We start from the raw sequence: 17,052 nt of genomic DNA, 5'->3' as shown, positions 1-17,052 counted from the left end.
CTGGACTCAGTGTCCCCGAATCACGTGATATAATCTCCTTCTGTTCTGATTCATCATCTTGTTTGGTTGAATTCTTGCCCGAATCTAAACTTTGTATCGTCTGTTCTAATGAACATATGATATAGTCTTCAAATAGTGAATTCTCTTTCTTTGAACTATCAGATTTATCGTCGTTAGCCGCATCATAAGCATCTGAAATTTCGACAACAAATTCTTGCGATAGCTTAATATTCTTGTTCTCAAACCCACCTGAGTCTGGAGCCTGTGTCCTCGGCTCATGTGGCACATTTGAACCAATCGCACTTACCTCGACCATGTCTGAAACATTATCTTTTTCAAGATTATCCTGTAGGCGAGTTTCCACTAAAACCGACCCAGTGTTGTTATTGTCTTGTAAGGAAGCTGGGTCTAAAACATCGACAATACTTTCTTTTAGACTTTCAACTCCTCCATATACATCTGTCTCGTCCATGGGCTTTAAAGTATCTAAAGTGGGTTCCATTTCAGCCGTCACTCTTGATATTTGGCAATCATTTTCTTTTCGATACCGTCCTGGTATCAGCTCATTATTTATCAGCAGATCACCTTGTTTGGCCATTATGATACCATCTACTTCTTTCAGTAAGTCTATTCCAATTAAAATGTCATCTCTTATGGGGGCAATACATACTTTCCAAATTATCTCCTTTTTACCCAGTTGAAGCTTTGCAACAATATTCATGTCAGCCTCCATTTCTTTCCCATCTTCTGCATTCAATAAGCAAGCTTTTATACCGGTAGTACCGCTCAAACCAATACAATTTGCAAAGGATCTTGAAAGTACCGTTACATCTGCTCCTGTATCAACAATAGCATCGACCTTATTGCCATTGACTTGAATTGGAATGAGTAAAGCTTGTCCTCTGCCAATTTGATAATATATCTCCTTTCACAATCAGCACCAGTATCTTGTCTTCTCATAGGGCTGGGGGATCGTGATCTTTTTGGACAATCACGTTTGAAATGGCTTTTATCGCCACAAAAATAACATCCCGTTGACTGTGCTGTCAAGGTAGCTGGTTTTGAATCATGCAGCATGGCCCTTTCTAAAAGATCTCTTAGTGCTTTGATTTCATTCTGTAATGTTTGATTATCTGGTTTCCGAAATGAATTTACCAACTGCCTAACGCTGTCCATCCCTTCATATTGGTCAGTACTGTTTTCCTCTTCATCTTTCCACGTAACGCGTCTGGTCCTTTGTTTTGTATTATAATCAACATCCCTGCCCAACGTAGCATGATAATTGTGTTGTAGTTGTACAACAATATCTAGTGCTGAAGATACAGTCTTAGGTTGGTGGTTTAAAGCTTCATATGCTATTTTGGCGTTCTTGTGGCCCTTCAAAAAGTGTTCCGCTGCAAGTTCCTCTTGTAACTCGATACTACTTGTTGGGTATGCTCTTGAGACTAATCGTCTTACTTCTTCAGCAAACTCTTCATTCTTTTCGTTGTGTTGTCTTAAATCAGATAGTTTTTTTCGTGCAGTGGATGGGGGCTCTTTTCGGTTGAACCTGTTTTCCATGTGACGCGAAATGGATTCAAAACTATCTCTTTCCTGTCGAGGAATTGCGGTCATAAATTTACTCGCCTGTCCTCGCAGGCATTCAATGTACCTATCTAACTTTTCCTCCTCTGTCCATTCGTTTCTCCTAGCTGCCCTGTTGAATGGGATAATAAACCCCTCATAATCATCCTTCCCGTCGAATGTTGGAAGTTTTTGGTGGGGAACGTCACTCTTTGGTACTTTTTGTCTTGTCTGCTGTGTATTGTTACTACTGTGCATAGCTTCAATATCACTAGAAAACGAAGGTTGTATGTTTCTTATCAAATCTTGTCTATTATTTGTGTTCATAGAACTCGACCTAGACTCCCATCTTTCTATAGTGCTTAACAACCGTTTAAAAGGGGGGAGTGTTGTGGTATCCCTTGGTGTTGATGACAATGGTGTGTGTGAATTAGCATTTGGTCTGGGACTGTTCCCGCGACCAAACTGCAAACTCCCGTTCTGTCTGTCATCATCTAAATTCTGTGTTGTTGTATCCCTTTGTGTTGATGACAATGGTGTGTGTGAATTTGCATTTGGTCTGGGACTGTTCCCGCGACCAAACTGCAAACTTCCGGTCTGTATGTCATCATCTGTATTCTGGGACGATGGCCTGGGACTGTTCCCTCGACCGAACTGCAAATATCCTATTGGTTGATTATCTAAACTAAATGAAGGTGGTCTGGGACTGTTCCCACGACCGAACTGTAAATCCGATTTCGGCTTGCTATCTTGACCGAACAAGAGATTGTCTGTGACTGTTCTCTTGGCCAACCTGAAAACTGTCAACTGGTTTGTTTTCGCCTAACTTAGGGTCTAGGTGTTCATTATTTCCATCATATAATCCATACTTTGGACAAATAGAAGACCCAGAAAAATCGTCAACTGTGTAACCGGAAGTATTAGTTCCTGTGCTCTTAATGTCGGATTTCGATGTCTCCCGGTTCTGCAAAAACGTATTGTTCAATTCTTCTATACTTCTACTTTGTTGGTAGAGTAGCTGCATTGTATTGGCAGAAACCTCATCCTGTTTTCTAAACATATGTCATGGTGTCAGCCAAGGTTCCCATGTCGTTCCCCATTCTTTCTAACACGTTAAGCATTTTTATGCCCAACTGATCACCATTTGGCGGGGAATCTTCGCTGACTTTTCGATCAGAACCCGTCTCTACTTCTGTATCCTCATTCATGTTTATTATTAAATTGCAATTTATAAAAGATTGTAATTTTCAATCCTGTGGATCGACGTGTACTGAAAATGATTCCCTATCTAACCAATACTCTTGGCATATGTCAAGTGGTAATCTTCTAAACCACTTTTGTGCCCATATTCTTTTAGGATGAAGCCCGTCTCTTAGCAGGTGAAAATTAATATTTGGCTGTTGTGTGATGACGAGTGGAATAGACCTGAGATAGTTGTGTAGAACAGTTTCACTCATAAGTCCTTTATTTTCTAAATTCGATCTGTAATACTTAAAAAACATGTATTACATGAAACAGTCTAAAAATATGCAAATTATTATGATACAAAATGCAAATCTTGACTAAAAAAAAAAAAAAATTTAAAAATAAAAATGTTTTTGTATGTCCGGTAATTTGGTGACGAGGTCGGAGCCACCGGAATTATTTTTTTTCAAATGCAAATTTTCGTCAGCTAAATTTTTTGTAAAATTAAAACAATTTTCAGTATTTAAAGTATAAAAATCATACGATCTCACCGGAATAATTATGTTTGGGTTGTGATTGACGGGGATCCGCTTCTGGATCGCCCAATCGTCGACTCACGTGGTTTTCCAAACTGGCAACTTTCCGATGAATTTCCAAACTTCTCAGTCGAATAAATTCACAATAGTCGACACTTCTGACACCAGTGTGATGCCTGAAACATTTCTCAAGCAACGTGGGTCCTATTTGGCACCACAAATAGCAGAGATCTATAAAAAGCTTGGCTGTGACAAAAAGACGTCTGCAGTACTCAAACTTTATTTATAGAACGAACAACATAAAAACAAGTACACAATCCCGAACCCAATAACCGTTACAGTAATTAAAAAAATTACACTGTCATAGTTTAAGTACACTTGTATTTCTACATCAAAAGCTTATGTCATTCGCACTGTACATTGTCAAAGTTGCGGACTTCTAATTTAATAAAAGGTTGATTTTGATATTTTCATTTGTAACCACTGTAATGACGCCGGGTATAATTGACGAGAGCTTTGTTTTTATTCAAGACATTTTTTTTCATTTTTTTTTAACTTAAATACACATGCATGATATTCATTAGCACAATTTAAAACTTACATTCAAATGAATTCCAAGAGGATCAACATTACTTTAGACATACAAATGTAGCAACTCATTCCGAACTTTAATAATTAACGACAACTTTTTTTTGCCCATTTCATCATTTTTTTCCCCGAACATTTTAAAATATAATAAGGAATGGATGAATTTTGGGTAACCTGCATTTGTGTTAAATTATTTATTAATGATCAGGTCGAGAATGCTATCTAAAACAATTACCACTCATTCAAAAAAAGAAGTGTCAGCCTTTTTTTATCATACTGATTTTATTACATTTGTAGATGTCTGTTTCCGTTCGATTCCGTTAAATACTAATTCCTCAGACCAATTGGTACTTTGCGGAACGAGCAATGTGAAAAATGCCCGGCAGGCATGGCTTTTTATCAGGAATTTAATTTAAAAAAACTCACCAAAATCGGACTTGAAATAAAAAACAAATATATTTTTTCAGGCCCCCCCCCCCCATTGGCCCCCTTAATCTCGGGTCCCATAAGAGCAATATAAATCCGTAGGCAGTCTACAAATAGAAAATTTATAAGGAGTATAAAGAACAGGTTTTTATTACATTATAGATGTCTGTTTCCGTTCGATTCCCTTAAATACCAATTCCTCAGAGCAATTGGTACTTTGCGGAACGGAATAATAAATTAAAAAGTTTAAATCAGATTCAACTTGATCACTGTTTCTAATCCTCGTCGGAACGAGAGGTGGGAGGCCTCTTTTAAAAAATATAATTACCAATGGAAGAAGTAAGACTTTTTGTCTATCCGGCCTTTGTGTTAAATTCTTAATTATTTATCTGGTCGGGAATGCTATCTAAAACACTTATTTCTTCTGCAAAAAGAGGTGTCAGACACATTTTTTTATCATACTGCTTTTATTACATTATAAATGTCTGTTTCCGTTCGATTCCGTTAAATACCAATTCCTCAGAGCAATTGGTACTTTGCGGAACGGAACGGAACGGAATAATAAATTAAAAAGTTTAAATCAGATTCAACTTGATCACTGTTTCTAATCCTCGTCGGAACGAGAGGTGGGAGGCCTCTTTTAAAAAATATAATTACCAATGGAAGAAGTAAGACTTTTTGTCTATCCGGCCTTTGTGTTAAATTCTTAATTATTTATCTGGTCGGGAATGCTATCTAAAACACTTATTTCTTCTGCAAAAAGGGGTGTCAGACACATTTTTTTTTATCATACTGCTTTTATTACATTATAAATGTCTGGTTCCGTTCGATTCCGTTAAATACCAATTCCTCAGAGCAATTGGTACTTTGCGGAACGGAACGGAACGGAATAATAAATTAAAAAGTTTAAATCAGATTCAACTTGATTACTGTTTCTAACCCTCGTCGGCACGAGAGGTGGAAGGCCTCTTTTAAAAAATATAATTACCAATGGAAGGAGTAAGACTTTTTGTCTATCCGGCCTTTGTGTTAAATTCTTAATTATTTATCTGGTCGGGAATGCTATCTAAAACACTTATTTCTTCTGCAAAAAGAGGTGTCAGACACATTTTTTTTATCATACTGCTTTTATTACATTATAAATGTCTGTTTCCGTTCGATTCCGTTAAATACCAATTCCTCAGAGCAATTGGTACTTTGCGGAACGGAACGGAACGGAATAATAAATTAAAAAGTTTAAATCAGATTCAACTTGATCACTGTCTCTAATCATCGTCGGAACGAGAGGTGGAAGGCCTCTTTTAAAAAATATAATTACCGATGGAAGGAGAAAGACTTTTTGTGTAACCTGCCTTTGTGTTAAATTTTTTATTATTGATCAAGTCGAAAATGCTATCTAAAACACATACCACTCATGCAAAAAGAGGTGTCAGACAATTTTTTTTATCATACTGCTTTTATTTTATTATAGATGTCTGTTTCCGTTCAATTCCGTTAAATACCAATTCCTCAGAGCAATTGGTACTTTGCGGAACGGAACGGAACGGAATAATAAATTAAAAAGTTTAAATCAGATTCAACTTGATCACTGTTTCTAATCCTCGTCGGAACGAGAGGTGGGAGGCCTCTTTTAAAAAATATAATTACCAATGGAAGAAGTAAGACTTTTTGTCTATCCGGCCTTTGTGTTAAATTCTTAATTATTTATCTGGTCGGGAATGCTATCTAAAACACTTATTTCTTCTGCAAAAAGGGGTGTCAGACACATTTTTTTATCATACTGCTTTTATTACATTATAAATGTCTGGTTCCGTTCGATTCCGTTAAATACCAATTCCTCAGAGCAATTGGTACTTTGCGGAACGGAACGGAACGGAATAATAAATTAAAAAGTTTAAATCAGATTCAACTTGATTACTGTTTCTAACCCTCGTCGGCACGAGAGGTGGAAGGCCTCTTTTAAAAAATATAATTACCAATGGAAGGAGTAAGACTTTTTGTCTAAGCTGCCTTTGGTTTAAATTCTTAATTATTTATCTGGTCGGGAATGCTATCTAAAACACTTATTTCTTCTGCAAAAAGGGGTGTCAGACACATTTTTTTTATCATACTGCTTTAATTACATTATAAATGTCTGTTTCCGTTCGATTCCGTTAAATACCAATTCCTCAGAGCAATTGGTACTTTGCGGAACGGAACGGAACGGAATAATAAATTAAAAAGTTTAAATCAGATTCAACTTGATCACTGTCTCTAATCATCGTCGGAACGAGAGGTGGGAGGCCTCTTTTAAAAAATATAATTACCAATGAAAAAGTAAGACTTTTTGTCTATCCGGCCTTTGTGTTAAATTCTTAATTATTTATCTGGTCGGGAATGCTATCTAAAACACATACCACTCATGCAAAAAGAGGTGTCAGACAATTTTTTTTTATCATACTGCTTTATTTACATTAAAGATGTCTGTTTCCGTTCGATTCCGTTAAATACCAATTCCTCAGAGCAATTGGTACTTTGCGGAACGGAACGGAACGGAATAATAAATTTAAAAAGTTAAAATCAGAACCAATGTTTCTAATCCTCGTCGGAAAGGACGACGTGAGGTCAGTCTAGATATCATAATGCATGACTTGCAAATGCGTTAATTTCATGATAATTTATCAGGACAATCCGACATATTCATCTACAGAATAGTTCCCGATGTTATACATTATTACACATTTCACCTGTGAAAATGAGATTAAGTATACATTTGTGTTATTTGTATATGGAAAACCGTAAAACACAGAAATTTTAAAGTTTGTTTTGTTTTAAAGATTTTTCGAAATTTTGATAAATGCCCCCTTTGGATACCTTAATTGAAATTCTGTTCCGTTCCGTTCCGTTCCGTAAAGTACCAATAGCCGCCATTTCTAGCATGTCTTGCTAACGAAGTTTGCATTGATTTATTTTTGTGATTATAGATTTTCTATAAAAAAATATTTATTTCTACTAGGAAAGATCTAATTTTTTTTTAAATATTCGCAACAATTAATATTCACCTTGTTCATGTTGTTATTCTACACTTAAAAGTTGCAAAAAATATTGCATGGTGCAAAAAATAGTTGGGTTACAACTTACAGTAATATTTATTAAATATATATGTTTATTACAGAATTGGTAATAACAGTGAAATATTCCTAAAAAGAAATTTATAAGGAAGTAACGTGCAAACCAACAAAGTACCTGACATGGTGGACCTTCAAGAGTTGAAGATGTGGTGTAAGTGAACCTTTTTTCAGGTATTTATCCTCAATATTATTATATAGATAAAGATATTCAAAACTGTAAAAGGCAAAAATGTTCAGCAAAGTAGGATCCACAATTAGGTTTGATGACCAAAATTTTAAATTGACTTTTTCTGGAGAATTGCCTTTTAAAGACAATTTTTCACAATTTCAATTTGTTCATTTATTAAAAAAGAAGATGTGGTATGATTGCCAATAAGATTACTCTCCACAAGAGGCTTAATGACACAGAAATTAACAACTATAGGTCACAGCACAGCCTTCAACAATGAGCAAAGCCTGGACCTCATAGTCCGCTATAAAAGGCCCAGAAATAACAAATGTAGAACAATTCAAACAAGAAAACTAACAGCCTAATTTATGTACAAAAAAATGAATGAAAAACAAATATATTTGTAACGCTTAAACAAACCACAACCAATTAATTACAGGCTCATGACTCATGACTTGGGACAGGCACATACATACAGAATTTGGAGGGGTTAAACATGTTGGCGGGATTCCAACTCTCCCCCAAACCTAACAGTACAAAATACTAATAGAACGAACTATATAGAAATCAGTTAAAAAAGACTAAAAGCATCAGATGGATACGAATAAAAACAGAGTGGATCAATGTGGCCGAGTACTTGTATATTCCAACAACAAAATTAAGATTCTGATCTGAGAGTACTCACAGTTACTGCGACTAATTTGCTTAGTTTTAAAAATCTTCTCCTTTGAACTTGCTGAATTAATTTCAGCCAAACTTCAACGGAATAAGTTTCAGAGTGTCTAGTATACATTTTGTATTTCATTTCCTTGTATGTCAAATAACTTATCCACAATGGCTAAAATGGAACATAATGGTTAAATGTATTTTTTTGCAGTACAATGTAGGTACAAATTGTGACTGTGTAGCAGAGTGATTTTTATGATAATTTTATATATTGTAAAAATCATCTATTTAATTACTATATTTATTATAAAAGCTTAATTCCATATTTTGAATATTGTATATTCAGTTTAAATTATTACTTGCAAACCCTATTTTTATGTATAGTAATATTCACGTTATTTTCTATGAATATTCATTAGGGATTTACTTACTTGAATCATTGTATTTGATTGGCTGTTAATATTTTCGCGGTCAAGTTTAATTTCCTTTGTTTTGTACCTGTACATTTCCACGGGACGATAGCCATGACAGTCCATTGAATTTATATGCTTATATTGACCACATAGTTTACCTGTAAACCTTATATATTTTGGACAACATTATTATAGAATACTGTAAGTTACTTCTTTATTAACATTATTTATATTTTTCACGTAAATGATATTTTAGTAAAGTTTCTATTTTGCTTTGTAACGTTCTCCTCATATCGCATGTATGTAACACAAGTACACGAGATGTACATGATAGTATTTTATTAAGCTAGAAGTATATGGTTTTATAATCTACGGTTTATTTGCCACGGTAGAATTGTATTGTTAATTTGCGTACATTACTATTTGATTATTGTCAGGAATAGTCTATATTTTATAAAGGACGGCTTATTAAGTGAAAGACGGAAAAGTGTTTCCATTTATATAAAGTTATAGTTTTGTAGTAAATAGTTTTTATCAAGTACAAATATGAATGAGTAAAGAATATTTGTTACATTGTATATTTTTATAATTAAGAGTCCGAGTATTTATGTTCGTATTTTGGTTTCAGGACTCCATGTAATGTAATTATGTAGAACACATGATTGTGATGTGTATATGATGTGCCGTTAACCTTATCAGTAGTACAACTCACTCCACAAGTGGTAAGAGTATATTTATTTATAGTTTAACTTTGTTTATATTGTATTGTAAACATGAATTACCTCCCGTTAATTTGGAGCTTTTAATGAATCGATAATATTGACGTCATAAGTCTTTATGATTATTATATTTGCAACTTTATGATTGTTGTATGATATTATGTAGTTAATTATTATACGTATTATATATTTTAATGAAGTCATAATTAATAAATGTAGATGTAACATTTATTATATACCGTTTGTAAGGTTAATCCGTATTGAATACAAATACACAGATACACGTAAATTATATATTACTCTCCGATTTAGTGTAAAGTTTAAGGTCAAGCATTTGTAATTGTACACGTGACACCCGATGACAATTTCATAGAATGTAAACATTGAACATTTTCTACTTGCAATACATTTCACTTGCTATTTAGTTAAAAACAGTTAAAGGTATTATTTATTATATTTCTGTATTATATAACCTGTGATATTCGTAAACTAGATATATTTATGTTATATGAAATAGCTTGTTATTTATATATGTTGTATTGCTATTTCAGACTTGATATTTAATATACTGGTACAATAAAGCATCAGAACCTTAAGCTCTCGTTGGTGTTACTCTTTAGCATAGAAAATCACCTACTACAAATGGCGCCCACGTTTCGTTGGGTTGATGGCACACACCAGTTTTTGTGGAGATCCAGATGTGATGTCAGTGACCACCATTAGATGTCTCGAGTCCATGTATACAGTGACCATGTGTGTTTGTTTACTTTCGTTATGGTACCATGTGATGAACTTTACCACGTGCTTAGTATGTTTACTAACATTCCGACCCATGTGATCATCGTCCACGTGCGTTTGTTTACAGTTTACCGGATGACATTATAGTACCGGATGTTACTTATAGTAACTTGACATTTTGTTTTTCACTTTTGGAAAACTGAACTTGAATTATTCTACATTGTGAAATATTGTGATTTAATTATACTTTTGTGGAACAGTGTAATTATTGGAATATTTTTCTAGTTTAAGGTAGGAAGAGATTATCGCCCCTGTAATGGATGCGCCCATGATATTTTTTTAAGAGTTAGTTTTCGAGGCATTTATACTGTTGAGAGGGGCAGAGACACATATGTATGTGTTAGATATGTTTATGTGCAGTTAATGCAGTGCGTGTAAAAACAATACAGTACAAAAAACGATATAATTTACGATTTTCAATGATATTCCCAATCGCTATGATGCCAATGTTACATGTACACTATCGTGACTATTGAAAGTGTTTTTGTAATTTACGCTTGACTTTTTTGACTACTTGATATGAATTATAGAATTCACATAACTTTGAGAAACGAACCATATATATCTAGACTAAACTCCGGTGTCGTACATAGATGAACAATACTGTATACATGTAGTAGCAACTGTTTACATGTAGTTTCAAGTGTGTGAAAATATTTGAAAGTAAGCAACCTAATATAGCATCTTTTCATACAATTTAAAGAATATCCAAACTACATATTAATATTAATATGGCATCAGCTGACTTTAAAGAGCTCAAAAGCCTCATAATGGGAGTTGATAAAAAAGTAAGTGACTTTTCACAGCAACTTAAAAAAGTTGAACATAATTTAACAGGCATGATCAATGAAGTGAAAACTGACGTTAATGTACTGAAAACAAAATACGATGAATCTCAGGTAGAAATAACCACTTTGAGACGAGACTTCACAGAGTTGGAACAGGGTGTTGCAGGTATGGATCTGCAAATACAAGCAATTGAAGGTGAAAAATTACAAAAACAAAAATATGAGCTTCAAACCCAGATGAATGAGTTAAAGGATCAGGTTACATTGCTTGAAAAGCACGAAAGAAAATATAATGTTATGATTTATGGTATTGATGACAGTAATGCAGACGAGAATATCTATTCTGTTACTCGTCAGTTGTTTAGCGAAAATTTAAAAATTGAACAGAGAAAAGCAAATGCCATTCCAATTGCTAATGCTCACCGCGTACCAACAAGGGGTAGTGGACCCAAACCAATTATTGTTCGATTAATCCACTATGGAGATAAACAACTCATTATGTCCAGTGCCCACAATTTAAAAGGTAGTCAAATTCGTATTCTAGATGATCTACCCGTATCCATGAAAGAGGAAAGATTCCTTCTGTCTCACGTAGCCTACAAAATACGCAAAAAAGAAAAATTGCAAACACGTATTCGAGATGTCGGGGCACATATGACACTTGAAACCCGTAAAAATAGAGGGGAACCATGGAGCACAAGAGAATGATCAGCGATACAAAACAATATATACCTTTTTCTAATAATTTACATGTCTTTATACAAAATTTTACTTGTAAAACAATAAGCCATTGCCATAGTTATTTGTTTAAATACATACATGTACATGTATAACCTTTTTCTTCATCATATTTTCACAGATACCATTAATAAATTGATACCAAATTGTAAGTATAGAACAGGGAATTTCATTCCAGCTTTATAATCTATTTATGCAAATACTTAATTTTTGGTTTGTGTTTTTTTTTATTTTTTTATTTTTTTTTATTTGTTATTTGCTTTTTATTACTTTAGTTTTGCTTGTTCTCTATGCTTTCTTGCATGATTATCTGCAATATATTGGCAGACACATATCAATGTAAATGCTAATTCTGATTTATATATATACATATACTCATTTTCCAATTTGCTGAGTTAAAATTTTTGCCTTTATTATTCATTTATATGTTTATTCTCTGCTGCTTATACATGCATAGTTATTTATAATTTTGCTATTGCTAGTTATTTACTTTTATTCTGAACTGCTATAATGTGCTTAATGCTGTGGTTGCTATATGCTTTACTTTATTTTATCAAATACAGACTGACACAAATGAGTTGAAGTTAGAATATGTAAAGGACAGACCACTTTTAAAGTGATGTTTATTTCAAATTTAAGAATGAGACGCTTGTTTAAAATTATCTTTCCTTGGTTGTGTTTATGGTACATGTACATTATAATGAAATGACTTTACTGTAGTAAGTTTTACACAATCTTTGCTGAAACTTACTCATTAATAAGATATGCATACACACACTCAGAATGTGCAGTCTGTGTTTGACTGTTAGATAGTTTTGTTAGTTTTCAAGATATATTGATCATGCGTTAATTTGATTTACACTGTGATACAAAAGTTTTGCTACATATATATAGTGACACTACATTTGAAGTCAGTCAGAGTTTTTAATTTTTTGAAATCATCTCTCAACTACGCACTGTTCTTTTAAGCAAGAAATATTAATATTTAGATAAATCTTATATATTTACAACTGCACCTCATAATATCATAAAGAATATTGATCTTTAATGGTACAAATGTATCAGAGATATATTGAGTATAAAACATCTCTGCCTTCTTAAATAGACATAGGATTATATAAATCTGTGTATTTGACTTGGGAGTTTTAATACATAAATACAAAGGACAAACATAGAAATTCCAATATCTACATGTAGTCAATTGAACAACTCTGACAGTCTTGAAATATTGTACATAATAAGCTTATTTAGAATGCATCTAATAGTTCATTTAACTAAAACTGTTTTTCAAAATGAATGAACGCGTTATGAAGACAACATCTTATGATAAAAATATTGACAAATCTGACTGGATCAGATTTGAAGGCAGAACAATGGACATTTGTATACTTGTGCTTCTTGTGTGATCTTTTCTTTTTTGCCATAACCACATATAATGGAAAAGTATCTGTGTGTGTTCGAAAGAATGACAGTAAGAAAATTAAATGTAATATGAAATTATAGGAATGAAATAATCTTTCAAAATATGTACATAACATGAACTATACAGATATTCACTGTTGGGTGCTCAAATTAAATTTCCATCTGAATCCAATGTATTTATTGAAATTTCTTCTGAGTTATCTCCCATAGACCATTTAGAGTGACTATCCTATACAACAACAGTGAATGTCTCAGAGTGCAAATTTAGTATTTGATTTTAATGTTGGACTTTGTCTTGCTATTGTATTTTATGTTTTCTTATATATGTATTTATTGTAAATTACAAATATGTCTTAAGGTTTCACAGATCTGGAAAAACTATACAGTTTTAAAGGAAAAGAACTTTAAAAGTCCCTTGATTTCACAAATTTCATGGTATATTTATGTATACTCACTAATCATTAGAGTTATAAATATTGATAAAGCTAAACGCATGCATGAAGGGTGATATTCTTAAAATAATTTCTTATAATTGTCAAGGTCTGTATACAAAGGAGAAACGGAGAGATGTTTTGAACTATTTAAAGTCGAAGAATTTTAATGTATATTGTCTTCAGGACACACATTTTACAGAACAAGATGAATTAAATATTAAAAATCAGTGGAAGGGAGAATGCCTTTTCAATTCATTTACATCCAATCAGAGAGGGGTGGCCATCTTTTTTAATGAAAACTTTGATCTTCAAATTCACAAAGTTAAAAAAGATGAGGGTGGAAATCTTCTTGGATTGGACATTACAATTGAAGAACAAAGAATTACTTTAGTAAATATTTATGGGCCAAATGTAGACACTCCTTGCTTTTATCAAAAGGTGGCTGACATTATTGAGGAATTTGATAACCAATCTTGTATTCTTTGTGGAGATTTTAACCTCATTCAAAGTTTTAATCTTGATACCCATAATTATGTTAATATCAACAACCCAAAGTCTAGAGAAAAAGTATTACAGCTAATGGAAGACTTTAATCTAGTTGATCCATTTAGAGAATTATACCCCAATCTGAAAAGATTTACTTGGAGGAAAAAAAAACCCTTTAAACAATCTCGTTTAGATTTTTTTCTGATTTCTGATAATATTTTTCACTTTGTTAATGATGTTAAAATTGATAATAGTTACAGGTCTGATCATTCACCTGTGGTCTTTTCTTTCAAGATTAATGAATTTTTAAAAGGCAGAGGCCTTTGGAAGTTTAATAATTCTCTTCTTCATGATACTGACTATGTTAAAGAGATAAAAAACCTCATAAATATAGTAAAAGAACAATATGCCGTCAAGATATATAGAGATGAAAATTTACAAAATATTGACAACTCTGAAATTGAATTTACTGTTGATGACCAGTTATTTTTAGAAACTCTACTCACAGAAATACGTGGCAAAACTATTTCATATGCCTCTTATAAAAAAAAGGCGGGTATAAAAATTGAAAATGAAATTATTTCAAAATTAAAACAATTAGAAGAAAATGCTCTAACAGTAGAAAATCTGGAAGAGATTGATCAGAAAAAAGCAGAACTTAAAATGTATAGACAAAAGAAGGTTCAGGGACAATATGTTAGGTCAAGAAGTCAGTGGATTGAAGAAGGAGAAAAACCTACTAATTTTTTTTAAATCTAGAGACTAGAAATTATATTAATAAGACTATTCAAAAACTTACTTTAGAAAATGGTGTTATAGTGGAGGAACAAAAAGAAATCTTAAATCAGACAAAGGTGTTTTATGAAAAACTTTATAGAAAACAAGATTGTTTAAAAAAGGTTGATTTAACACGGGAATGTTGTTATGACGAGATACCAAAGCTTAGCGAGGATGAAAAGCAATTATTGGAGGGAAATATTAATTTTTCTGAATTAACTGCAGCATTAAAGAGGATGAAAAATAACAAAAGTCCTGGATCTGATGGTTACACTGCAGAATTTTTTAAAATTTTTTGGATTGATATTGGTAAATTTGTCCTTAGATCTATAAATTTTGGGTATGGGAAGGGCCAAATGTCTGTCACCCAGAGGCAGGGAGTGATTACATGTATTCCAAAAGATGGTAAACCAAAACAATTTCTTAAAAATTGGAGACCTATTACTTTACTTAATTCTACATATAAATTGGCATCAAGCTGTATAGCAGAGAGAATAAAATCTGTTTTGTCAAAATTAATAAGCTCGGATCAAACTGGTTTTGTTCCAGGTAGATATATAGGCGAAAATTGTCGATTGATATATGATATTCTACATTTTACTGAAGAAAATAATATTCCAGGAATTCTCCTGCTGATTGATTTTGAGAAGGCATTTGATTCCATATCTTGGTCATTTCTTTATGATACATTGAGATATTTTAATTTTGGTGAATCTGTTATATCCTGGGTTAAAACCTTCTATAACAATATAACAGCTGCGGTGACACAAAACTGCTGTCTGTCAGAATTCTTCACTATAGAGAGAGGCTGTAGACAGGGAGATCCTTTATCCCCTTATATTTTCTTGCTATGTGCAGAAATATTAGGCATTTTGGTAAGAAATAGTAGGGAGATAAAGGGTATTACTATAGATGATACAGAGTTTGTACTTTCTCAATATGCAGATGATACATCCTTGATATTAGATGGCTCGCCAGAATCGCTCGATGCATCTCTTCGTGTTCTCCAATTGTATGCTGAAATCTCGGGACTTAAGATAAATATAGAAAAAACAAGTGTTATTTGGATAGGTAGCAAAAAACATAGTCAGGATCAAATTTGTGTAAAGTGGGGATTGAAATGGGGCTCCAGTACATTTAAACTACTTGGAATTACTTTTTCAGTCGACCTAGATAGAATGATTAATTTAAATTATAGGCCAGTTTTAGATAATATAGACAACACTTTGAAAAAATGGTCTAAACAGTATCTCACCCCCTTTGGAAAGATTACCATTTTAAAAACTTTGGTCATAGCTAAATTAAATCATCTGTTTCTATCTATCCCTAGTCCAGATGAGAATATGTTACTTAATTTAACAAAGAAAATGTATGCTTTTATCTGGGATAATAAACCAGATAAGGTCAAGCGAGATCTTTTATGTCAAGATTATTATAAAGGTGGTTTAAAAATGCTAAATTTAAAAGCATTTATACAGGGACTAAAACTTACATGGGTGAGACGTTTGTATAATTCGAATTCAAAGTGGGTGAGATTAGTCTCTATTGTGGAGCAAATAAATTTTATTGAAATAAGTTATATTGGGCCTATTAAAAGGTCATCAAATAAATTTTGGCAAGAAGTTTTTGATGCTTGGAAAACCCTTAATCAAATTAGAAAACCAAGATGTATTGATGAAATTCTATCTTATTCTTTATGGGAGGTAGAAAACTTTAAAATTGGTGGTTCAAGAGTCTACTATAAAAACTGGGCAAATGCGGGAATTTGGACAGTGCAAGATTTGTTAGATGACCAGGGCAAAGTTATGTCATTTCAAAATTTCCAACAATTATATCAATTTAGGCCAAATATTTTACATTATTATGGAATAGCACACTCGCTTAATGAGTGGTTAAACACGATAAATATTGAAGTAAACGAGAGAAGAATTCATGCAATAATACCTTTTAACATAAGTATCTTTTTTGAATCAAAAAAAGGTTCAAAAGACATGTACAACATATTGAATGAAAAATATATTACTTTTGCTGCAAAGGAAAAATGGGAGAACCATCTTAATATGACTGGTATTAACTGGAAAAAAATACACACTTCGTGTACAAAATATAGTAAAAGCACTAAGCTTAGCTGGTTCCAATATAGAATTATCCATAGAATTTTGGGAACTAATTCACTACTTTACAAGATGAAAATAAATAGTAACAACATGTGTACATTTTGTAAAGAAGGACCA

The sequence above is a fragment of the Mytilus edulis genome, chromosome 8 (genome assembly GCF_963676685.1).
Source record: "Mytilus edulis chromosome 8, xbMytEdul2.2, whole genome shotgun sequence".
NCBI classification, from domain to species: Eukaryota; Metazoa; Mollusca; class Bivalvia; order Mytilida; family Mytilidae; genus Mytilus; species Mytilus edulis.
Note: the sequence above shows the minus strand (reverse complement) of the source record.